Source organism: Dermacentor albipictus, chromosome 2 (genome assembly GCF_038994185.2).
Source record: "Dermacentor albipictus isolate Rhodes 1998 colony chromosome 2, USDA_Dalb.pri_finalv2, whole genome shotgun sequence".
Lineage (NCBI taxonomy): Eukaryota > Metazoa > Arthropoda > Arachnida > Ixodida > Ixodidae > Dermacentor > Dermacentor albipictus.
In genome coordinates, this window is record NC_091822.1 from 35,556,910 (window position 1) to 35,570,445 (window position 13,536).

Consider the following 13,536-nt stretch of genomic DNA (forward strand, 5'->3'; position numbering starts at 1 on the left):
AGCGTCGACGATATGACCGAGGAACTCGAGTTCGGGTTGACCGAATTCACTCTTGGCGGCGTTGATGACAATTCCTTTACTGGCAAGGCGTGAAAACAACAACCGCAAGTGACGAAGGTGTTCTTCGGCCGAAGAGCTTGCGACGAGAAGGTCGTCAATGTATGCAAAAACGAAAGGCAACCCTCGGGTGACGGAATCGATGAAACGCTGAAAGGATTGGCCCGGGTGCCGTAAACCGAAAGGCATGCGGAAAAATTCGAAGAGACCGAAGGGTGTGGTGATGGCGGTCTTGTGAATGTCTTCTTCAGCGACCGGTAGTTGATGGTAGGCGCGAACGAGATCGATCGTCGTACCATGCAACGCTACCATGAAGTCCTGAATGTTCGGTAGAGGGTAGCGATCAGGAACTGTGACGTTGTTTAGTGCCCGGTAATCGCCGCATGGGCGCCAATCTCCCGTATTCTTAGGCACCATCTGAAGTGGTGATGCCCAGTTACTGGAGGAAGGACGGATGATGCCAAGTTGCAGCATGTGGTCGAACTCCGCGCGAGCGATCTTGAGTTTCTCCGGGGACAAACGCCGGGGTCGGAAATAGACCGGTGGGCCGGAGGTGACGATGTGATGGCACACGTCATGTTGCACCGGTTGCGTCCAGTCCGGCAGGCGCGTCAAAGTGGGAAACTCGCGTAGGAGCGCGGCGAAAGGTTCGTCCAGCATGGCAGAAATAGGCGCTACGGGCGATGTGCCTGATGATGGGACGCCGGGAACTGATAGCTGGGTCACGGAGTCGATGAGGCGGCGTCGTTGGATGTCCACAAGGAGTCCGTAGTTATGCAAGAAATCTGCTCCAATGACTGCATGACGGACGTCTGCAACCAGGAAAATCCAGCGCAACGCTCGTCGAAGGCCAAGGTTTAGCATGATTGAGCGTTATGAGAAAACTGGAATCCTGGTGCCGTTGACGGCTTGCAAAAACGAGACAGGTGTCGTTTTTCGGGTGGAGTACTGGGCGGGGAGAATGCTGACGTCAGCACCTGTGTCGACTAAGAATCGCTGTCCCGTAACTCTGTCCGTCACGTAGAAAAGACGACTTGTGTGCTGGGCCGGACCACTCGTCGCCGTTAGAGGCCGGCCGGCCTGTTTCCCTGCCAAGCGCAGGGACGCCGACAGTGACGAGCGTCGTTTCCAAAACGGCGGTGGTAGTAGTAAACGCCAGGCGCTGTAGTTGAGGTTTCATTTTGGGTGCCCGTGCGTCTTGATCTGCTGGAACTACGGCTGCGTGGGTGACGAGACGCGCGGCGATGTTCCGCTCCACAGATGATGCGTTCCAGGCGCTCACACAAGGAGTCGAGCGGAGATTGCACTGCGGAAGAGCGAGGAAGAGTTTGCAGAGCGGTTGTATTGTCACCCGGAGACGGTGACGTGGCTGCGATGGTTGGGGTGGCTACTTCCATGACTTTGTCGGCCAAAGCGGCAAGTCCGGTAAGGTCCATGGTAGAGGCTGTCGCCAGGACCATCTGCACGTTAGCCGGGAGTCGTTGCAAAAACAGTTCGCGCAACAGCGTGTCGTCGATGGATCTCGCGTTGTTTCCGAGCAGCTGGCTCATTCGACGAAGAAGTTGACTAGGGCGTCGGTCGCCGAGTTCTTCAGCGTACAGACGCTGCTGGATGCGAGAACGCTGTGAAGCTGCTGTGCGCTGTAGCAGTGCTGCCTTGAGATCGTCATAGGCGGCGGCAGACAATGGGGAGTTCAACAAATCTGCTACCTCGTCAATGGCGGCGGGCGAGAGTGCTGCGACGGCGTAATGGAACTTCGAGGCTTGAGAGCGAATACCAGCGACTTGAAATTGCGCTTTGGTCTGAAGAAACCACGCCAAAGGATGCTGGTCCCAGTACTGTGCGAGGCGGACAGTGATGGCGGAACAGGAGGGCTCACCGCGTTCCTCGGAAGGGTTCTGGTCTTGAGCTCTCGTAGCGTCGGTCTGGTCCATGGTCGTCTCTACCACAGGAGCGTATGGCAGTATCACGTCCGGGTCACCAAACTGTGGCGACGAGCGACCACGTAGACCGGTAAAGTCTCGGGCTCTCTCAGGAGAGGAAGAACCGACACTCGATCGCTTAGCGTAGCATTCTTTTTAATTAATGTCCTTCGGAACGCTAGCCCGTGCCGGACCGTGCCAGCCGCTCGTGCCTCGAGTAGACGCGAGCGTCTACGTCAACTCTCGTGCGACGCCGATGCTGCTGCCGCTACAAGCTCTTTCGGCGACCCAGTGGTCTATGTACTCTTGCTTGACGGTGCACATCTCACAACCCTGTCTTGTTACTTCCATCATTATAAACATCGGAATAATATTCATATTGCTATGTGCTACTAGAAGACGATGATATTGATCCTTGTATTTAGTGAACATACTCATAAGCGACCACTGCGAATCTGACGACGACGTGCTTTGCTGGATGTTGGCTGGCTTCCATGTTGGCCAGTGCTCGCTACCCTTGCAAATGCACCCTGTGAGTGGTTTCGCTGCGGTGCTTTTACGTAACGTTTATTTGGTTGAGGCGCGGGTTACTTCTGACGACGGAGCTTCGCAGCGGACGCCACCTCAGATCAACCAGCGTGCCTCTAGGTGAAAGCAAATCGCCGCCAGCTATGCCTGCGACCACTACCGAGCCCCGCGAAACCGGGACATTTCCCGCAGCGAACAGCGTTGTTGTCGATGAGTGGTTCAGTATGTACGAGTGAGTCAGCAAACAGAATGATTGAGATCCAACTCTAATGTGGGCAAACGTCATATTTTACCTCGGCCCCACCCCTCGCACTAGGGTCACACCCACGACGGCGATATCGCCTACTGGGACACGTTCAAGCAGCGGCTTCGCAACCTTTTCAGCAACCCTTTTGGTCGACAGCTTGCCGTCAAGAAGCAACTGGCGGTACGTACTCCGACGTCAACTGAGCCTCGCTTTTGGTACATAGAGGATGTGCTGGCCTTGTCTGTACAAGCTGGCCAAAAGATGTCCGAGGCACACAAGATCACTCACATTTTAAAGGTTATTGCGGACGGCGCATTTAATCGGTTTTTCTTCACCAACGTGACCACCGTTATCAATTTGATCGAAAAGTGCCGTTCTTTGAAGCAGGCGAAATGCCGGCACATCTCGCCTCAATTCGAGCGCTTGCTTCGAGCGCTGCTGCCCACACCCGCACTCCCACTCACCTCCACCGTATCGCCAGCCATCTCGTTCACTCCCTCGCCGCGCTCCTCTTCGCCGTCCTTTAGCCGTCGCTTTCCGCCATAAATCTAATCCGCAGCTTCTGGAGGTGAAGCTGCACTGTCGAACTTGACACAAAATACTCAGCAGCCTTTGCGTGCCCACCGGAACATTCTTGAAGTCCAAGCCGACGGCGTCCTTGTCAAAGCTTTGCTTGGTACTGGGGCGCACGTCTCTGTCATGAGTAACAGTTTCCATAATCATATGAAGAATATGCTTCCACTTCCCACGACCCGAGTAGTACATGTCGCTGTCGCTGCTACGGTCACTGTTGTTAGAATTGTGTGTTGGACAGCTCGGATTAACGTTGCTGGTCACCAGATGGTTAATATGGTTACGGGCCTTGCGCAGTGCCCTTACGACCTCGTACTTGGACTTAATTTTATTTCTGCCACTTCCGCTCTGATTGCTCCACCAGTATCCTCCTCCTTGAACCGCCTCGCCTCTATGAAATCAGTGACCAAGCTCCTCCGTCTCGCTTACATTGCAGCGATTCTGTTCACTAAATTGGGACGTATGTCAAAGTGTCATATTTGCTAGCTGTTCCAGATGGCGAATACTACACGACCCTTCTACTGACATCCTGCTCACGCACAGTGTCGCTGCATCCTATACGGTTTTCAGCATTACGGCAAACTGAACCTGCCTTCCAATTGTCTGTTTCGGCTTCATTAAGCAAGTACTTCCAGAGGGGCTTTCCCTAGCCAGCCTTTGCCTCCTGCAACTCAGCTAGAAGCTTTTGCAACTGATGCTGCATGCCGTCAGTTGAGCACTTCGACGCCGACTACTTATGGCAGTCGCGAAATTCGCAGCGTCGTCACCAATGACCTTCCACCTGAGCACACTGATGCCTTCAGACGTATTCTGCAGTCGTGTATAGGCATTTTCGACTTCGGTAATCAGCCTTTGCGTTAGACGCCCGTTGTCGCACATTGCATACACACAGGCGATGCCACCCTACTCACCGACGCCCCTATCGTGTTAGTTGGTTGGTTGGTTGGTTGGTTAACATCGCCGATGAACAGCGTCAGGATGTCTACTTAAGAGACGTAATCGAATGCCTCGAATCCTCTCCCAGCTACACCTCTGTGCGCATGTTCGCCCTGAAGGATGACAGCTTATATCGGCATAACGTGTATCCTGACGGTCCTGAACTCCTCCTCATTATACCATCGCACCTGTGCTCTGCAGTACTTCGCGAGCTTTACTCGCACACATGACAGCGTGCGCCATCGCTTCTGTTGGCCCTCTCAGTGTAGCGTTATGTCAGCGCCAGCGAGCTCTGTCAATGGCGAAAGAAAGCGTCGATACTTCCTGCTGGTTATCTTCAGCCCATCGACTTCGCAATTGAATCTTTCTTCTGTGTAAGTTTGGACCTTCTCGGAGCTTTTCCTGCATCAGGAGAAAAATGGGTTGCCGCCACTGCCGATTAAGCGACGCGCTATGCAACGACACGAGCGCTGGCGACCAAATGTGCTACAGACGTGGCAGACTTTCTCTTCCTTGACGCAATTTTAGTACACGGTACCCCACATCAATTGCTGACTTGCCGAAGTCGTACCTTACTGTCCAAAGTCATCGACGACATTCTGCGCTGCTGCTCTACATAGCACAAGATCAGCACATCATACCATCCACAGGCGAATGGGCTCACCAAGCACCTGAATCGCACCTTAACAGGCATGCTTTCAATGTACGCGTCGGCTCACCACTGTTATTGGGACCTCGCACTGCCGTACGTGACATTCGCATATAGTTCCTCCCGCCACGACACTGCTGGATACTTCTCACTCTGCGTTTTCTTCGGACGTGAACCAACCTTGGACACATTTCTTCCTTCCCCTGCAACTTCGACTAGTGAATGTGCACGCGGCCCCATTGCCCGGGCTGATTACACGCAGAAGATAGTCCGTTGTAAACTTGCTGCTTCTCAAGACAATCAGAAGCGCCTTTACGACCAGCGACACCGTGACGAACATTTTGCTCCCGGTGGCCTTGTACTGCTTTGGTCCCCCTCCCGACGTGTGGGCTTTTCTCAAAAGCCCAACTTTTTACTAAAGATGAAAATTGCAAAAAATAAACCAAAAAATTACAAAGAAAACATTTACGTGCAGTCAACCACAACGTTTTACAGATCATGAGATCTAAGAAAAATCTGAATATCTTAGCAGCCTCGCAATGCAGCCATGTATTCGCATTTACAGCCTATACTAGTATATGTAGACAACATCGTATAGTCCTCGTTTACAGACTACTGTTACAGGCAGCTCAGAAATCAAACGTTTTCTGAGATCCCGTGGTCCGTAAACGTTTGTAGTTGACTGTACATACACTAAAATTCAATTACACAGGGTAGGTATTACATATAGAACAGCGCAACATTTGTGAGATATAGAATTACACAGAAGTGAACATTTGTTACAAAATGTAAGCGAAATGTACGCATCTGGTCGTTGAAAAAAAGGTTCTAATTTTATCTCATTTGACGTCACAAGAAAATGAAGCGAGCATCCTTAGGAAGCCGCGATCTTATTTATCTCGTGTTTGGCTGATAGAGAGGCGCAGGCGGTCACGTCAGTCAAATGCATCTACTAAAGATGCGACACTGGTAAACTTCCGCTGTTTTGCTAAGTTTATTGCGTCAAATTTGGCGGTATTCAGTACGCTGTAAACTTTAGCAGCAGTAACCTTTTAGAATTCCGGAAACGGTGATGAGCTACTCCAATAGCGTGCTTCAGCTGTTTCATTGGAGTAGTGGCGTAGCTTTTCTGGTTGAATATCTAATTAATCTAATACGTACACATGTTTGTCTAATTACTACCGAATTATTCGAAATGTATGCCTCAGTGGTAAAAGCAATTCAAATGATATCGTTTAAGCATCTCGTCTTTTTTATTTTTAAGGAATTTCAAACGCATTTCGTGAAGCACCCGGTATACTCCAGTGCACGTTTCCTGTAAAAGGAATATATTGGTGGAATGCTGAAACTTTTTTGAGTGTGGCTACAAATGCTTCAGCGAAAGGGTGCCTCGGCATACGCTGATCAATAACAGCGGTTATGGCAGCCGCCTAGCACTGCATTGCTAAGATTGCCGGTGCTTTCCTTTGTTTCGAGAAACTCAGTTCATTAGAAGCGCCTAAGATCAAAATAGAACGTTAAGTCATCGAAGCATGTCAAATTGGGCAACGTGAAAACTGCCTAATACAGTAGGCCATCATTGTCCCTTCTCTAGAAGGAATTGTTTTTGTAGAGCGCCCGCTTCGGCTAAGGTAGATTGTGGGTTCAATTTCCACAGCCGTCGGGCACCCACTGGTTCAAGTGTAATCCTGTCGGGCGTTCTTCTTTCTTGAGGGGTGATGCGCTCTGGAAAGGAACCTGCGCCCGGTATTCCCGTCGAGACCCTCATGAGCACAAAAAGAAAAGTGATGCTTCGGCCGCCCCCATGGTGGCCATTTCCCATGTGGCGCCCCAAATGCACCTTTTCAGGTGCAGACGCCTTCAGGTCTGCACCCTTTTGGTGCAGACACCTTCGGGACAAACAGCCTTTTCCAAGCGCTGAGGTCCCATATTAGCCGAGGACCAGGCCGGGAGCACGCTTCTTATTTTACCTGTAGGTACCCGGCGGTAGCACTTGCCTCCTACAGCCGCGGTGGATGCTCTTCAACAAGGCCCTCTGCTGTTGGACAAGAGGTGCCCGGAAACAACTTGTAAATCACTATTGGGCCCCCTTCCAAGACGAAAATCTCCACGAGAGCCGAGCGCCAGGCCAGGGAACATCTCTACCGACTCGACAAGAAGCGGCTGGTTTTCTATGGCACCGGGATTCTTATAGTGTCTTCTCCGCAGACGGTCCAAGAGTTTAGATCTTCTACTGCAGTACGACAGGGCGGTCATGCAGTATCTCAAGAATGGCCATTCAGAACCCGTAACTCTGCACAACAAAGTCAAGGGCAAAATGTATTACATGCCACATCACGATGTCTTCAAGAAGTCTTCCACGACTACAAAGCTACGAGTCATGTTTGATGCGTCATCACATGAGGCCGGAGCGACATCCTTGAATGCTCATCTGGAGAAAGGGCCCAACCTCAGCAATGAGCTGTTGAAAATATTATCTTTTCACATGCATAAGATTTGGATCACCACAGACGTTCAGAAGGGGTTTCTACAGATTTCAATCAAGTACGCCCACAGGGATTTGTTGGTATTCCTGTGGTTTGCGAATACGTCGACGGGAGTCGAAGACCTAATTCGAGTCAAGGAACAACGCATGACGCGTGCTCCTTTGGGCACTACGTAGAGTCCGTTACTACTCAGCGCGACTATACCATACCATTTCCGATACGGCTGTGAGCCTTACAAGACCACAGCGCAAAAGTTGTCTAAATGCTTTTATGTAGACAACATGCTGACTGGAGTTGAGAACAACAAGACCGCTCGCCAGCTTTACGATGATGCCAAACACATATTTGCTAGCGCAGGCATGAAACTGCAAAAGTGGGGAATCAACAGCTCTAAAATGCGTGGCTACATTCAGAAGAAATATTGGTCCGGTACTCCAGATAGAACAAAAATATCGGGCCTTACGTCAGACCCTAAAGAGGACACTCTAAGAGTGAACTTAAACCGGCATTGGAGAGGTTAAAGAAAGGGCAGCCCGCCAAACAATTCATTTCGCGGACTTCAGTTCAAATGTACGACCCACTCGGCTTTGTAGCACCGTTTCCGATCCGAGTCAAAATGCTTTTTGAACGCATCTGTTGAATAGGGACGTCGTGGGATCACGGAATCACAGAGTAACTAGCACAAAAATGAAAAAAAAACAGGCTGCGTGAATTGCCTAATATTGCATCGTTGGCGGTCCCAAGACTGTGCCCTCTCTCGAGCTCCTTGCCGAACACAGTTGCACGTTTCCACCGATGCGAGTAATGCAGCTTAGGGAGCAGTATCCTACTTGTGCTTCCGAAAACAGCCTGTGGGTGTCGGCAGGCACTTCCTAATGGCAAAGGACCGAGTTTCTCCACTTAAACAACTTTCACTGCCAAGACTCGAGCTCGCAGCAACATTAGTTGGGGCAAAGCTTTCAAAGTTCATCAGAACCACGTTAAACATTCCCTCCCTCCAATTTCTTTGTTGGACGAATTTCATGGTGGCTCTAAGTTGGATCAAAGGGCCCGAGGAAAAGTGGAAGCCGCTCGTCCGTAATGGTGCCTCTGAAATACAACTAAATGACCCTTTACAATGAAATCACTGCTCTGGAAAGGACAACCCTGCAGACTTGCTTTCCAGGGAATGTCAGCGCGGATGGATAACGGACGGACGGACGGACGGATGGACGCTACGAGCGCCCCCTTTGGAACGGGGTGGTGGGTTGTGCCACCAAGCTCATATTACCTTGCCTAATGCCCTACCTATGTTAAAACAAGATAAGAAACAAAAAACCATGATGAATTCCCATAACCCAACGTTCTGATCCCCTATTGAGAACTTTGTTTTTACACGCCTCCGTTGTTTGTCGCTTCCCTACTTTTTTCCACCATTCTTCCAATCGCCGCTTAATAATCAGAATTGCCGACATGTTTACATTCCCCCTAGTCTCGCTGAACCCAAGGGCTTCAGGATGCCAGTGGTGCTTCCATTTACGCGTACTAACTACGTACGTCAGCATATAAGCTATCGAATACCAAGGCTACTAAATATCGTTGAGCAAAAAATTGATTTTCATGCACCTTATTTTAAGGAATGTATAAAAAACTTCATATACATTATCAAATTACTTATACGTAAGATGCTATCGTACTAACATTTTTTATGCTCTGTATATGTATGCGTTAACCTGCGCTGTTATGGGAATGTACAAACAAAAATTGAAGCGCGAGATGTCTCTTCACATAGTCATTGTAGAATCTACAAACTATCTGGTTTATTTGTATTTTCTACATCGCACTTGTTCGTTCTTGTGTTATATTTGCTTCTTTTCGTACACTGAATTATCAGGTAAGCCGAACGCGGTTACGAGCAAGAGCCCCTGTCAGGTCATATGGCCTTTAGCTCTTGTTTCCTCTTTCTGTAACAAAGAAAGAAATAAACTTCAAGCTTCAAACTTCAAACGTTAATCGACCGCTGGGCAGATATCTTCACATTCTAATAAAACATGCTCCATGGTTTCCCTAGCTTTACCGCAGCAAGCACATGCTTCTTCTTCCTTCTTAAATCTCGCTTTATAAGTGCGTGTTCTATAGCATCCTGATCTCACTTCGAAAGGTAATGAGCTTCCTTTTGAGTTATCATAAATTGTTTCTCTCCTGATTTCGGTTTTTCCACTTAAGTAGTTACTCATAGCAGGTTTCTTTTCCATAGCCGCCACCCATGAGATTATCTCAGCCTCTCTGACTTTCCGCTTGATGTTCTTTGTTTCCATGTTGCTCACTATACAGATCGCATACTTGCTGGGAGGCTTCCTAGTTCTTTTCCACCACTGTGAATCAATGTTCTTCCTCAAAAATATCTGAAAACTGTCCCAGCCCATTTAGTTTCTTCCATATTCCTCAGTCGCTCCTCATAATCAATCTTACTGTGAGCTTCTCTGAGTTCAAAGTTTGTCCAGCCCATATCACCTTGCACAACTTCATTTGTAGTCTTCCCGTGAGCGCCCAATGCGAGGCGTCCCACTGACCTTTGGTTGCCATGGAGTCGCGATTGTACCCCCGATTTAAAGTAAATAACCGCATTTTGAAATGGAAGTCCTGGAACCATTACACCTTTCCACTACCCCTGAGCACCTCTTATTTATTGTATCCCCATAGCGCTCTGTGTTTCATTATGGCCGTATTTCTCTTCCCCTTTGCTCTTATTGTTTCTTCCTGTGTTTCCAGATATCTACCACATTCATTTATTCACATACCAAGGCATTTAAATTTTTTTACCCGAGGTATTTCCTGGCCCTGAAATGACATTGTTTGTTCCCTGTTTTTATCGAATACCATACCGCTTTACTTTATAACGCTAAATTCCAAACCTAAATTGTTGCCTTCCTGTCCACAGATATTGTGTGTCCCAGCGTTCAAATTTGGACTGGTCATTTTGTGCTCCGTGTTCTCTTTTGCAACTACATGTCCCACTTTCAAAATGATGCATTCATGGTTGGTCGCTCCCTATGCTGCTATACCCTTCCTCGTCAATGACCATTTCTCTCAACTTATCATAAATTCCTTTGTCATCAGGCAGTAATCAATGGTCGATTGCCGATTTCCCCCGTCCCACGTGGTCTGCCCTTCACACTTAGGCCCTGTTTTCACGATAACGAGCTTATGTTGCTCACAAATATATATCACTGACTTCCCGTTGTCGGTATAGCCATCTAGATCCTGTATGTGGGCATTCATGTAGCTTAATGGGATAATTTCATGCACCATTCCCGAAAACCTTAATATCGACACTTGGACATTCCATTAACTCTTGATTTTTCTATCTGCAATTCTTTCCCGCCCACAAATAGGTTACGCCCAGCCAAGTTTTCTTTCCGCTCATTGTACATGACAAGCAAATATGCTCTTGACATTCTGAATTTACTCTTGTCCATTTGGCTCCCTGGTTTATCAGCATTCCTACTCCCCCTACCTTTCTTTCCGATTTAGTTCTATTGCACCTTTCCCATACATAGTTCTTAATCACTGGCGGCTCTTCCGAGTCTCTCAGGTGCGTTTCTGTAACAGCGTACACCCGTATTTGTTCTGTTTTTAACTGCTCCTCAAGCTGTACCCACTTTTCCTTTCTTCTGCCGCCCGGCATGTTTATGTAGCCTATTGCATTGCGAGCTCTGTTTTTCGTTTTCCTCATTTTTCTCTTATTGACCGCGATGCTATTCCGAGGTTCCCCTATGGGACCTTCTTCACTACTACCTACACTGGCCTGCTGATCGCCCGCGGGCCCCCCAAAAAACGCAACCACGCGACCAGTAAGTGGCTAGCCCACTTCTCGTCCAAGCCTGTGATAGAAGTGGATCCCGTATTGTTGAAAACCACCACACCTCACTTCCCTGCTTACTTCTACAACCTCGTCTCCAGCACCGTGCACACCACCATGTGCACCTTAGGGGACAGCTCGCGCAAGTCGTCTAACCCCTTCGCCAAGTGCTGGACTATTCCTGTCCCTTTTTTGTTTAGGAAGTCATTTAGCCCGCCTGCTACTACGACAAGGTTGCGTCCGTGGACATTTTCAGCGAGCTTTGCTTTTGCTTGCTCCATGGCAGCACCCAATGTCCGTTCTGTAATTGTACGTACCGCCACTCTTTTGTCACCTTTCACCCTCTCCACAATTGCCTCTGAGCACCTAGCCAGGTTTGATTTGCCGGCAATAATCACTCTTTCACAATCTCCTACTGCCGAAGCCTCTCTCTGCTTCCCTTTCTCATCCTTTTCTGCGTGAGTTGGACTTGGCAAGGGGCATTGGCCACTGCGTTCCTGCATTTCCTTTGTTGCCACATCAAGGTAGGCGCAGCTCTTTCTCGCTACCCCCCTCCCCATGTTGCGCGCATTCCGCGTGTTTTGTTGACATTCCCTTTCCTCTCCTGTCGGCAGACTGCGTTCCATTGCCGCGGCCATTCACGTTCACGATGGCAGCACTATTCAGCTTTTCCTCGGCTGCTTGAAGTCTTTTTTTCTCTGCACAAACGAGCTCTGGCAGAGAGAGCCAGCTTGGCTAGCGACGCAGACCAAGTGACCTCCAACTACAACTGTAGAGACCTGGTCACAACTCGCGATGGAACAATGTGCGCCCGGTATCGTCGTGCTACATGCGTCGACAGAGCCATGCCCTGCACTCTTCTACTTGAGCACATCGTGTCCTTAGAGGGACCGCCTGTATCCTAAGGTTTGCCGCTGGTTCCTGACGACTAACAGGTCTGAAGGAAAAGGTGGTACTGACTGAAGAAATTGCCTGCGCGTAAGTTTACTGGCTGTCCTACACCAAACCTCAAGCTTTTTCAACGGAAATAACATCACTGAAAACTGGGCGCACCATCGGAACATCATCGCGGATAAAAGATCTCCACCCATGTCTTGGGGAGGACGACGGACTTCTATGAATAAGACGACGACTACCGCACGCAGTAACTCAGTCTAGCGTCAAGAAATCCCTACTGGTTTCTGGTGCTCAGATCCGCTCTGCACGTTTCATCGTATGCAATTATTCCCGCAGTGCTAGTGTATCCGCCATTAAAACTATAACCTTCATGACCTTTTTATATCACCCCCTTATGTTTCATCGCGAATCGAGCACAACGTCAAGATATACAAGTACCAAGTTGCCGCACGAACCTTTTCTTCGATTCATTTCTGCCCAAGACAGCATCCGAGTGGAACCGCCTCCCCACCTCGGTCGCCAGCAATCCGGTTCACTCATCCTTTCATTGTGCTGTATCTAACATTGTATAATAATTCACCACTCCTCTCTGTAACACCATCAGACATTGAGAGTATTTTAAATAAAATAAAATAAATAATTATAATTGCTATTACAGTACAGGGGCGACCATTGCAAGAGGGAACACGAGAGACTGTCGCAGCGCTCCGCGGAGCGCCACCACTGACGCCTCATGAAGTCTTGGCGGACGACTCACCACAGCAGACGACACCTCGGGGTTTTCGCCAATCGCGTTGAATGTGCCTGCGTCGCGAGACTTCATGAGACGCCGCTGGTGGGGAACTCTGCGGAGCCATGCCGCGGGCACAATGTTTTCACTAGCAGTGGCCATGCCTGTACGTAAAAAACCATCTTTTTCGTCATAGACAAAAAGAAACGTCAAACAATTTATCTTACAAACAAATAGACCACACCAAGGCCACCTCGTTTAACGGGAAGGAAAAGGTTTGTCAGATCAATCTCGCCCCCATCCAAGCCCAAATGAAAACAGCTCACGTGCGAAGAATTCATTTCAATGCTATCTGCATCATGTGTACAATATATACATCGCATACCACGTCTTGGACGCAAGAAACACAGTTTCAATCACTTGAGCCCACGAACATTGAAAGTTGTCTCCATTGCCAAGTGTCTCAGTTTCCTTTTACACGTGGTGTTTGATCTGCGCAGTGTTTATCGGTGCTGTTTTTATTTATCTAAACGTACGCCGAAGTACTGCGTCGACGTAGCTGAACAACACAAGCATGAAAAGTGTTCTGGATTAGTAAAGAAGTTATTGTCGTGCTGAAACCAGCGATTTATGCTAGAACATATGTGTGTTGCAACATCTTTTTTTTTTT